A 10,723-nucleotide genomic window follows, 5' to 3' on the forward strand; every position below is an offset into this window, starting at 1 on the left:
GTGTGTGATTGACTATAACATTAGACAAATTGAATTAGACAAACGGCTTCACATGAGATTCGGTGCATGATTGCATGTGGGAGAGGTTTCCTGTGTCAGACGAACCTCTGTTGAAGCGGGCAGATCAATAGCGAACGGATATTACCTTGGGCTGGGCTGTCTGACACATGGCTGTCTGGGCTTCCTTTGCCACCTACAGGTACATTTTACTGGAATGGCTATTGATAGTGATATCTGGTTAAAGCTGAAAAGGAAGATTTCCAGACACTTCTGTCACTGCAGGACAACTGTTCTGGAGTTCAAAGTGAAATGTTACTCCAGCAACTATCCAATAAGACAGCGATTGCAAGAATATACTGGCCCCCAGAAAGTAGGGCATTGACAGTTGGTGATAATTTGCCATCTAGAGTGACACTGCTGTGTTGAGTTATAAACATTAACTGCTGATAGCCCCTTTTGTCTGTTAAAGTCTTAATCCGAGTGGCTCTGCCTCTGAGCTCACATTACATTTAGTGAGGTAAAATAAGTCTTTTGTGAGTTGAAAATGGGCCCAATTTGAAACAGACCCACTCATTTTGAGCCCGGTCCACTTAAGGTAATTGAATTTGACTCTAGCATTTTTCTCCAGTACTGGCTCACTAGCTGCAAGATCATTCACTTCACATTCAAACTGAGAAGAAGCGAGGTGAGCTCGCACCCTCGCTAGACCAATAATATCTCTTTCAAAGTCATGTGGAAAACCACAAGGGTGCAAACACACATTCATACACACACGCACATCAACACATTTGTCTCTACAAAGACCAATAAACATTGAGGCCAGCTGCCCTTGAGATGAGTGTACCAATTTAGAGGGCTAGTTCAGAACTAGGCCAGATATTCTCAGCCTCACGCACACTTCCACTCCTCTGGCCACACTGTTTTTTTGTTTGTGTGCTTATATGACCTCTAAAAGACTGAGACGGGTCAGTCCTTTTCTATATTAGTTCATTTTAATAATTATTTTACTGGTGATCACCTGACTTTTCATCTAGTACAACACCATGAGGTTGACATTTTTGGATCCTAGTAAAATGTCTCAACAATTATTGCCATCCATGAGACATTTGTGTTTCCACATAGGATGAATTATGATGATTTTGTTGATAACTTCAATAGGACCATCATCAGGTCAAAAGTTAAACTTTAAAGCTACACCTTTCCAATACTTTTATGTTTATGACTAAATATCTGCAGTGTTAATTAGCAAAAGGTTAGCATACTGACATGCTAAACTAAGATGTTGAATAGATGCTAAATTAGGGTGACCGTATTTTGGTTTTCAAAAAAGACAGACAGTTGCCCACAGTGGGTGGAAGGTTGGGGCTGAGGGGATTCAAGTAATTGGTGGCACCGTAGCAATGTCCATCCATCCATCGTCAACCGCTTATCCTGTGTACAGGGTCGCGGGGCCGTAGCAATGTGTGCAACAATAATTTCAGTAAAACAGAACAAGGGGAAAATGTTCTCATGAAGAGAGGTGGCTATAGGAGCAAATATTTCAACGATGGCATCCAGGCTCTGGCTAAATCTACATCTGTCTACTGCAGAGGCTCTATCCAGCTGGAGGAATACAATATTATAACAATAAATAAAACATATTTTAAGTATAAAACTAATATTTAGTAATATTTGGCTTATGTCTGCCTACAGATTGTTTATAGTAAGCCTTTTTGTAACATTTCAACAGCTTATTGATATTCAACAAATTTTACTGATTCACAAATAAAGTTCTGTCTTGTTAAGGTTTGATTAGGGCTAATACTAGTGTATTCATTAGTGTTGTAGTCAAGACCGCCCAAACCGAGACCAAGACAAGACCAGTTCCCCACATTACATGACACACAGTGGTGGTCTAGTTTTTTCTAGTGAATATACTGTGATTTTTCTCTCCCAGCCTCATACTCCCCCCTCCCAGCATGACGTCCCATAAACGCCACTACACTCACTAATACATACAGTATGCATGTACATGTAATAGAGAGCATTCTGAAGGACTGCTTAGGCTATGTTATCAACAACGCAAAGACTTTGACAGTTACAGGTGGAAAAGGGCGTCACTTGGCGTGGTGGGGACATTTTAGGGCTCAGATCAGAGTTGTGACATGTGGTGTGGACAGAGTGGACCCAAATGCAACGTTCCAGGTTAACGGGTTTTATTAGGGGAAAGAAGGGGTTGGGGGACTGGGGTTGAGGGAGAGGTGGATTCTGGGGAAACGAAGGCACGGGGGACCGAGGAGAGTTGGGGAACACTGGGGGCCGAGGGAGAGAGGAGGCACGGGAGAACTGGGAGGTCGCCGTGGGGGAAGTCTGAGGAGAGAGGGCAGTTGAGTGAGCCCAGCTGACTAGACAGAGGACGAGCGTGAGTGAACCGGGGAAGAGACAGACAGACAAACAGGGTTAATGACACAGGGAAAACCAGGAACAGGGAAACACAGATCATGCAGGTTATACGTGGGCTTGAGTGATCAAGTGGCACCGGGTTAGGAGCAACGACAATCAAGCAGCGATGGAGTGGAGAACCGGGGTAGAAGTACTGTGGGAGATGAGGCTGAATGCTGGCAGGTGTGGCAGGCAGAGGAGGTGGCTGACGAGGTGCAGGTGCGGGTCGTTGGCTGGGCTCAGGAGCGGAGGGAGAGAGAAAGACAGCACACACGGGGGAGGAGACACAGGGAGGCAGGCAGAGTACAGAGAAAACCAGGGAAAAAACAGAATCACAGACAAAAAAAAAGGAGAAATAACCAGGACACTCACCGTCAGTCGGGCTGCCACCACAACAGTGACAAAACACTTAGCATATGAATGTGACAATCCAGAATATTGGGGTCACGAGATCAAGACTAGAAGATATTTTAATAGTATTTAAAGAAATATTCATTGATGAGTACACGATTGAGCACTAAACATTTAATTTCCTGCATTCTGGAGACATTTTCTGCACCAGTTTATGGTGGAAATGTCTAATGCTTAGTGTTAATCACCATCTAACTCAGCCAGTTAAGAGCTACATTTAGCCTTAGATGTTATATGAATCTGGTTTTATCATTGGCAATTTTCAATGCACATTTCACAATGCAAGTTGCAACTATTATTAACAATGATGGAAAGCTGGAGGCTTTTCAGTAGCAGTAATAACAATGAACATAAGCCTATGTGCAGTTCTATCTCCAAAAACTCATTCATTACAGAATATTAGCACTGAAGACACCAAAAGTAGTCCACATCCTCTCAAGCTTACTTATCTTCCAAAAACCATTGTCAAATGTAGGTTATGTACTGTATCACCTTAAATGCATGAGCAAGCATCCAGGAACTGCTACTACTGTAAACACACACACACACACACCCACACACTACTACTGTAAACACACACACACACAGTATCCCGCATTCATTGATCCACATAATTAACGTTAGTTAACTAGTTCTAGATTCAAATCTGTAGACCAACAATGCTGTTACACTTCAGTTAATGATAGTGTTAATGATAACATAGGTTGCGTTCCGATCCATAGTGTACATAAACAAGTACTCCCTACTCCCTGCTCCCTGGTTAGGGAATGTCGGTTAAGGGACTTCCCTCAACAAAATTCTTCCATTCGGAACACCCTGCAACATCATCAAAGCACACGTCAGTTCCGCATTGTGTTACCCTTGTAACGTAAACACCTCGGATACCTGCTGCTACTGTGGACATTTACTGAAATTAAATATTGAATATATGTTAAAACAAACTAATACAATTACAAAACTTATATTTCCATAACTTCTTCTATTTATATTCAATTAAAATGTATGTAACTTGTGAATGAATGTGATTGGATTAATTTACAAGATATTGTTAGCTCTTATGAGGTTCAAAAGCTTATGGGTAATCTTTCTTGTCAACTTCCTGTGAACTGACGAACCGTTGTTCCCTTCTTCCCTACACAGTTCAGTGCCCTTTGAAGTGAACATGTTGTGCTTATTTTATATTGTCTTTTAGTCTTTTCAATGTTTTTTGCTTTCATCTTGTATTGTTTTTGTATTATTGTCTTTTGGGTATTACTGTCTTTACACTTGTTAAAGCACTTTGTAACTTGTTTTTGAAAAGTGCTCTACAAATAAAGATTATTATTATTTCTGATAATAGTATCATGTATAGCTTTCCACTAGTAAAATATTAATTCCAGTTACAGCTGTTTCTTTATGGTACATTGTTCTCATTCATCAAATACTTGTGCAAGAAAAATGTTCTACATGGTGCCTAGTCTCTAATTTGTTAATGGTGCTAACTTGGCAGTAATCATAAACAATAATGCAGACCGAGTTCAACATTTCGAATGTTTGCTGTAGCACCAAGTCAGCCTTTTTAATATCCTGCCCCATCCAGGCTGTGATTGGTTGGTTCATGATGAGTGACATTTATAACCAACTTGGATTAAAAAAAGCACCCGATCTTCTCCCTAGCCCGTCTCCGCCAGTGGAGAGGGCAGACAAGAGTAACCTACCGGCAGCTCATGAGAAGTGTCAGTACGCAAGAAAAAGTTCTGGGGTCTCATTTATAAACGGTGCATACGTACAAAACAGGGTTGGAAACGTGTGTACGCCACTTCCCAAGCAAAGGTTGTGATCTATAAAAAACAAACTTGACGGGAAAATGTGTGTCCCGTAAGTAAACTCTGAACCATACGTACGCACATAAAGAGGAGAAATGAGAAACAGCGACTCACTTGGCAGAAGGATGAAACTGTTTGAAATGAAGGCCTACTATTGTGTAAAATAAATGGAAATGTTACCTCTGAGTAGTATGGGCTTGAAGCCTTTCTAAATAATCATTTTCCCTGACGTGCGCAATAAAAAAAAACAGGCTAATTTAAGATAATTTGCGGCACACAAAAAGAACCATGACTGAGGATAATAAACACAAACGGAGATATCTGTTTCTGCAAAAGAACACCTCAAATATGTTGGACAGTTTAATCAGGAATCGTATTAATTAATTGGCCTACTTTCATGCATTGAAATTAATTAAATTCATGATGTTTTCAATGCGTCAGTTGAGCAAATAGGAGAGCACAGTTTCATGTATTGTTATCACATGTTCGTTTCATGAGTTATCACTGTGTTCTGCTTGTAAAAACACATTTTTGAAAAATAACACTATTTTATTGTCATTTACAAGTCACAGGCTATTTCTTTTAACTCATCGCCAGCCTCATTAAGTGAGTGGGCTGTAAATAAATGTTTAAACACAGGTGGAATGAGTGTCACACGGAGTTAAATCTCGTTTTGTAGCTTCTCTGTCAGAATTTGCCTCCTTTTCTTCAAGCAGTCAGTACGTATTAATATTAATGAGGGGCGTTTCACTGACCATTTATAGGCAAATATGGGTGTTTGAAGGGTCGGACATGGAGCTCCCTCACATGCACCACATTTCAAGTTTATTGTGATTTATAAAGGGAACTTGCTTACAAGTGTGCATACGCACGGTTTTATAAGTCTGAATATTTTTTGCCGTACGCCATTTTTGACTTTTGGGCGCACGTACACTTTTAGTGAGGTTTCTACACACAGTTTTATAAATGAGACCCCTGGTATGCCAAAGAGTAACATGTAATAGTGCTGGTATTGGTCAAAGCCATGTAAAAATGCAAACAACGAATGCTGACTGTAGAAAGCAAAATCCGAAACCCAGGACAATTTGGGGCCATTTAGAAATCCCAGCCGGACGCATTGTTTAGATGACATGTCAGGGAAAATGTCAGGGAAAAAAAGAGGACGTATGTTCACTCTAGCTAAATATCAGCACTTTAACACTGTCATTATGAGTATGTTTGCATACTTACATTAGCATTTAAAAGCACTGCTGTGTTTAAGTACAGGCCATGGATGTATTAGAAGAAATGGATCCATGAGAAAAAAATTACCTAGTGCATGAGCCTAAAATGGTTTCTTGCTACCATGTTTGCTTCTGCACATGTGAATGCAGACTTAACTGTGGGATTCACATAAAATAATTTCTCTAGTCTCTGGGAAAGTTTTGCAGAGACTAGTACCTGATCTTGTTTGAAGTCTGAGACCTTACAGACGTCTCTTTCATATTGGCGGTCTATGGGGAAAAAGCTTTTTGGACTGCAGGGGATTTCTTGTTGTAGTACTGTGGTAGGCTATTGTGGTAAAACGGCATCAAGACTGATAAAGACACCTTTATCATTGTTATTGATTTATATAGTTTAGTGACCTCACGTAATTCCAGTGTTGCTCCATCTTATTTCATCCTGAGCAGCAGTCTAATCAGACAAAATGAGTTAAAACACCTGTATGGGTGTGCATAGCCTTTAATACATCCATGGTACAGCTCCACAGAGCTGTTAGCAGGCCGTAGACTCTTAGTCTTGTTGTTTTACAAAACAAAGTCTCTGAAAACGTGATTACAGTGGTTCCTAAGTGCAAGGAGCGTGTCTTGGCTGGATAAAAAAAAAAAAAGGTCAACAAACACCATGCTATCGGCATTAAAAGTAGCATCAGTGGTAAAATTCAACAAATACAAACTTGATGGTGAGAAAGAGGGTACTTCAAAAACACTGCATTTGTTTATGTACTGTTATCATGACACATATATAACCAATTGACAACAACCACACCATTTACCTAGAACAAGTGGTGACAGAGTCCATTATGTTAAGTTAGCAGGGGTTTTGCTTCACTTGAAGTGGTGTAATTAACAGCACACTAAGTGCACTGGCCCTTTTTATTGTGCCATGGCTAAGTGGAAAACCCTTTTACAGGAGTCAATGGTTCATCCCCAAGCTTTTTGGGGGTTGGCCAGACAACACAAGGCTACTGACAAAGATGAATGGAGCCTTTGCACGCATAGAGCCTCACTTATCCCATCTTCAGCGGAGAACACAGACTTATCCACCTCCTCATTGTGTTCGCCTCCATAGAAAGGCACCTTGTGTGTGTCTAACAACCATTAAGTCAAATGCTAATGGTAGGGGGTGACCAGTGGAGATGATGAAGAGGAAAAAGCTGGTACCATGATGTGTGCAGGTGTGCAGGTGACCTTTCCTGCTTCTCTGAAGCACTGATCCTAAAACCAGAATACGTGTCAACACGTGAGCTGTGCGTGTGTGAGTCACCTACTTGCCTACAACACTGTGTGGAGCTCTGTCACTTGTTTCTTGTGCTGACATGTGGTTTGTGTCTCTCTCTGTGTTTATGTACAAATGTAGCACGGGTGTGGATTTATGTTTAAATTCCCAGCTGTTGAAGGTGCCTCACTTAGTGACATGCAGCTTTTTCTCACACAAAGAGCTGCTTGTTTTACTCATTAACACAACATTACAGCACATGAAAATCACACTTGTCAATGCATATGTATGTTTTTCTGTTCCCCCTATGTAAACATAGCTTTTCTGTCTGCCTGTAAAAACGAAAGTAATGCATGATCACGCCGAACCTCCCCCTTCTTGCACCCCCATCCTCCCTTGCCTAATTAATTTTCCCAGTCAGACTGCTTGTATGCGGGGACAGAGCATTTCATCACTGGTATAAGATTGTTGGGTCTGGCCATCATCGGCTGGTGGTGAAAGACATGGTCTGAGGGTATGTGGGCTAGGCAGCGTACAGTAGATTGAGTAGTTCAGTGCAAGCTATGCAAGGTTGTTGTCGTGATTTACCTGTCAAAGGAGCTAAACACAGGTGTCAGAATTAAGGAGGAAGCCGCAGGGGAAACGGAGGACCAGCTGTGAGGGAGTTAAAGGATGACGGCAGAGAGCTACCACATAAACCCTGCTCCATCAAAACTACGATCAAAGGCAGTATAGATGGCTCCTATTCATGAGATGCCATGCCAAACAGCTTCACATCAAAGATTGAATGACCTCATGTGGGTACACGGGTGGTAGTCAAATCAAGGAGAAGAGAATAAGTCAAGGCGTCAAGGACACAGAGGGGTGAAGGAGTTATATATGAAGGTTATATATGACCTCTAGCCTATTTGCTGATGCTGCAGAATTTATTAATCCCTTAACAGTTAAGATGCAACATTAACATGTTAGAAAAGGTGTCCCTAAACCATATTTACACTTACTATGGTCAAAAACCTATATAACCCACAATATAAGGACCCCATTATGTAGTAACTGCTCAATGACGCTTTAAATAAGAATGTTTTCACCACAGTGTGTTCTTTAGTATCCTTATCTATGAGTGTGTTTACATGCACGCTACAATATGAGGGTTTTTTGAGTATCCCACTGGTTTCAAAAACCAGGGGACTGTACCACGCAGTAAGAGTTTGCAGCAGGTGACAAATTGCAAACATGTCTACTGGCATCAGAGCATTTTTTACAAATGAAAAGCAAACTATAATATTAGACAAATAAGATTATGTTAAACCCATGATCCAGGCAAAAACAACACAGCTGCTGCTGCTGCCAAATGCACATGCATGATCTGTAATATGAATGTGTTACTTAGATGTGTTCTTTTGGCATGTATGAAAATGTTTGCCTCATTCTTTTGCTGCAGTGGCTGTGTGTCTCCGTTTCAACATTAAAAGCCACTGGCACTGAATAAGTGGTTATTCAAGTCACTTTCAAGAACTTTGAGTCACTTCAAAAATCTGATTCAGTAATTTTACACATTCAAAAATGTTTCAATCATTGTTCTGAAGTAACATCACAAAACTATGAAATGAAAATCTACTCATGCCATAGAAAGTGTTCAAACATTGGTAGAAAGACTATCTCAACAATTCAGCATAAGTTAAAATGGCGATGTAAGCAGTGTTAAGAAGTAAACCACGGACACAGGGTTAAACTTGAAGTTACTTTGCTAAGTTCAATATCGTGCCAAAGAAAAGATCAAAATCAGCCGAAGACTGAAAACTGGGATACTGTAAACATACTCACTATCATATGAGTCCTTGTTGAAGTTCTGTCAAACAGATAATATTGATGTAATTATGTAACACATATATACCCAAATGTTTCCCTCTCTTTCTCCTTCTGAGACTATATTCAATTATTTACATTACATTGAAGTTGCTGGCTGGGTTGGTTGCCATTGTTAGTGTGCATGGTTCAGCTGGTAGCCTGTGTTTTATGGCAAGTTTGTGTGACAAGTGCAAAAACACGAATAATATTCCACTACCTACAGATTTTTTATCAAATGAAATTGTCAGGTTGTAGCTAAGGTGGTGATGTGACATCTGGCAGTGATATTGAACCTGCGTCTGTTGTAGTACTGGTTTATTTTGACTCAGTGGAAAATAGTTCTCGTCAAGATGAGAAAATTGTAATAATCTTAGACCACAAGTTACAGGCTAGTTATGCAAATTAGCTGAAAGGAACCCCATTTTACTGCTACTTACAATACCACTGATTGTGGGTTCTGCCAGCCTTTTTTCCTGCACTGGAACAGTGCAACTGCAGCGTGGAGCCAGGTCTGGCAATGTGAGACTAGTGTGGGTCTGGCTCATGGGTGCAGCCACCACAGAGAATTCCCATCCCTAATTCTTCACAAACTCCACATTTAAATTGCTTCAGCATCTGTTTTTTCCAGACTTACGAAGCCTAAACAAGGGAGGTGACTTGTAGGGAAAAGGGATGAGATCAGTTTCTCCCTTTGTCGTCCCTTGGGTGTCACATCATCACATGATCTTGGTTATCGAGCACAAAATGCTCATGGACCCCGTTATACCCATCTGCTGCTCATGGAGGCCTTGGGGAGACATCTGAAAGACGGCCACACGACACAACACGCAGACCAAACCACAGAAGAACACGGGTGTGGAACTGGTACATTTGGAAGAGGATAAAACTTGCATTGAGAGGAAGGCAATATATTAAAAAAAGGAAGACAGGGGTCACATATGCTTGTGGAAAGGGAAGAATGCTGCCCTGAAGATCACAAGCAAAGAAATAATTTATCACTGCTCCCTCTATCATTTCTTCTGGCAGAGACAGATGGCCTGGAGTCAGATTGGATCACTTCTGGTTTTCTTTGGGATTTTTGCCTGCTGTGTTTTGATTATACACACATTCATTTACTCACACACACACACACACACACACACACACACACACAGGAGGAGACTGGCAATTAGCAGTGTCAGCTAAATGAACATCTGCCTTCAATAATGAACTGACTTCATTTGAAACATGATAATTGTAGAGACAGAACTCAACAGCATGAACTCATGCAAGGTAGTTAATCTTTCATCAGATCAATTAAAGGGTATATTTAGCCAGTTTTGATAGGTTAAAGCATTTAGAAACCCTTTGTTTGAGATAAATTGTAATCCATCATAATTACTGCCGGAAAAAAAGTATTATATTTTGGCTGTTTCCAATTTCCTGCCAGTGTTACAACGGCAAAATCTGAGAATAGCTTGCAGCAGTTTCAAAAGCTGTGGTTCAGTGATGGTGAGATGTAACTGAGAAACATTTTGCACATGGCCCACCTACCTGCTTTATGTAGGTTTCAACTTTTAAAGGTTTTAAATCTTTAGCATGATGTTGGCTGTTGAGTTCAGTTGCTGTCAGTTTTTTACAGTAACAGTCACAGAAAACTTCAACAAGGTGGATGCCTACCTAAGTAGTGGCTTGAATCTCTATAATGAGGTTGATGGATTTGTTCCCTAAAAATAAGGTTCTCTTTTCACTACCCACTGTGGTAGTATATGTAGGTAGGT

The sequence above is a fragment of the Micropterus dolomieu genome, linkage group LG22 (genome assembly GCF_021292245.1).
Source record: "Micropterus dolomieu isolate WLL.071019.BEF.003 ecotype Adirondacks linkage group LG22, ASM2129224v1, whole genome shotgun sequence".
NCBI classification, from domain to species: domain Eukaryota; kingdom Metazoa; phylum Chordata; class Actinopteri; order Centrarchiformes; family Centrarchidae; genus Micropterus; species Micropterus dolomieu.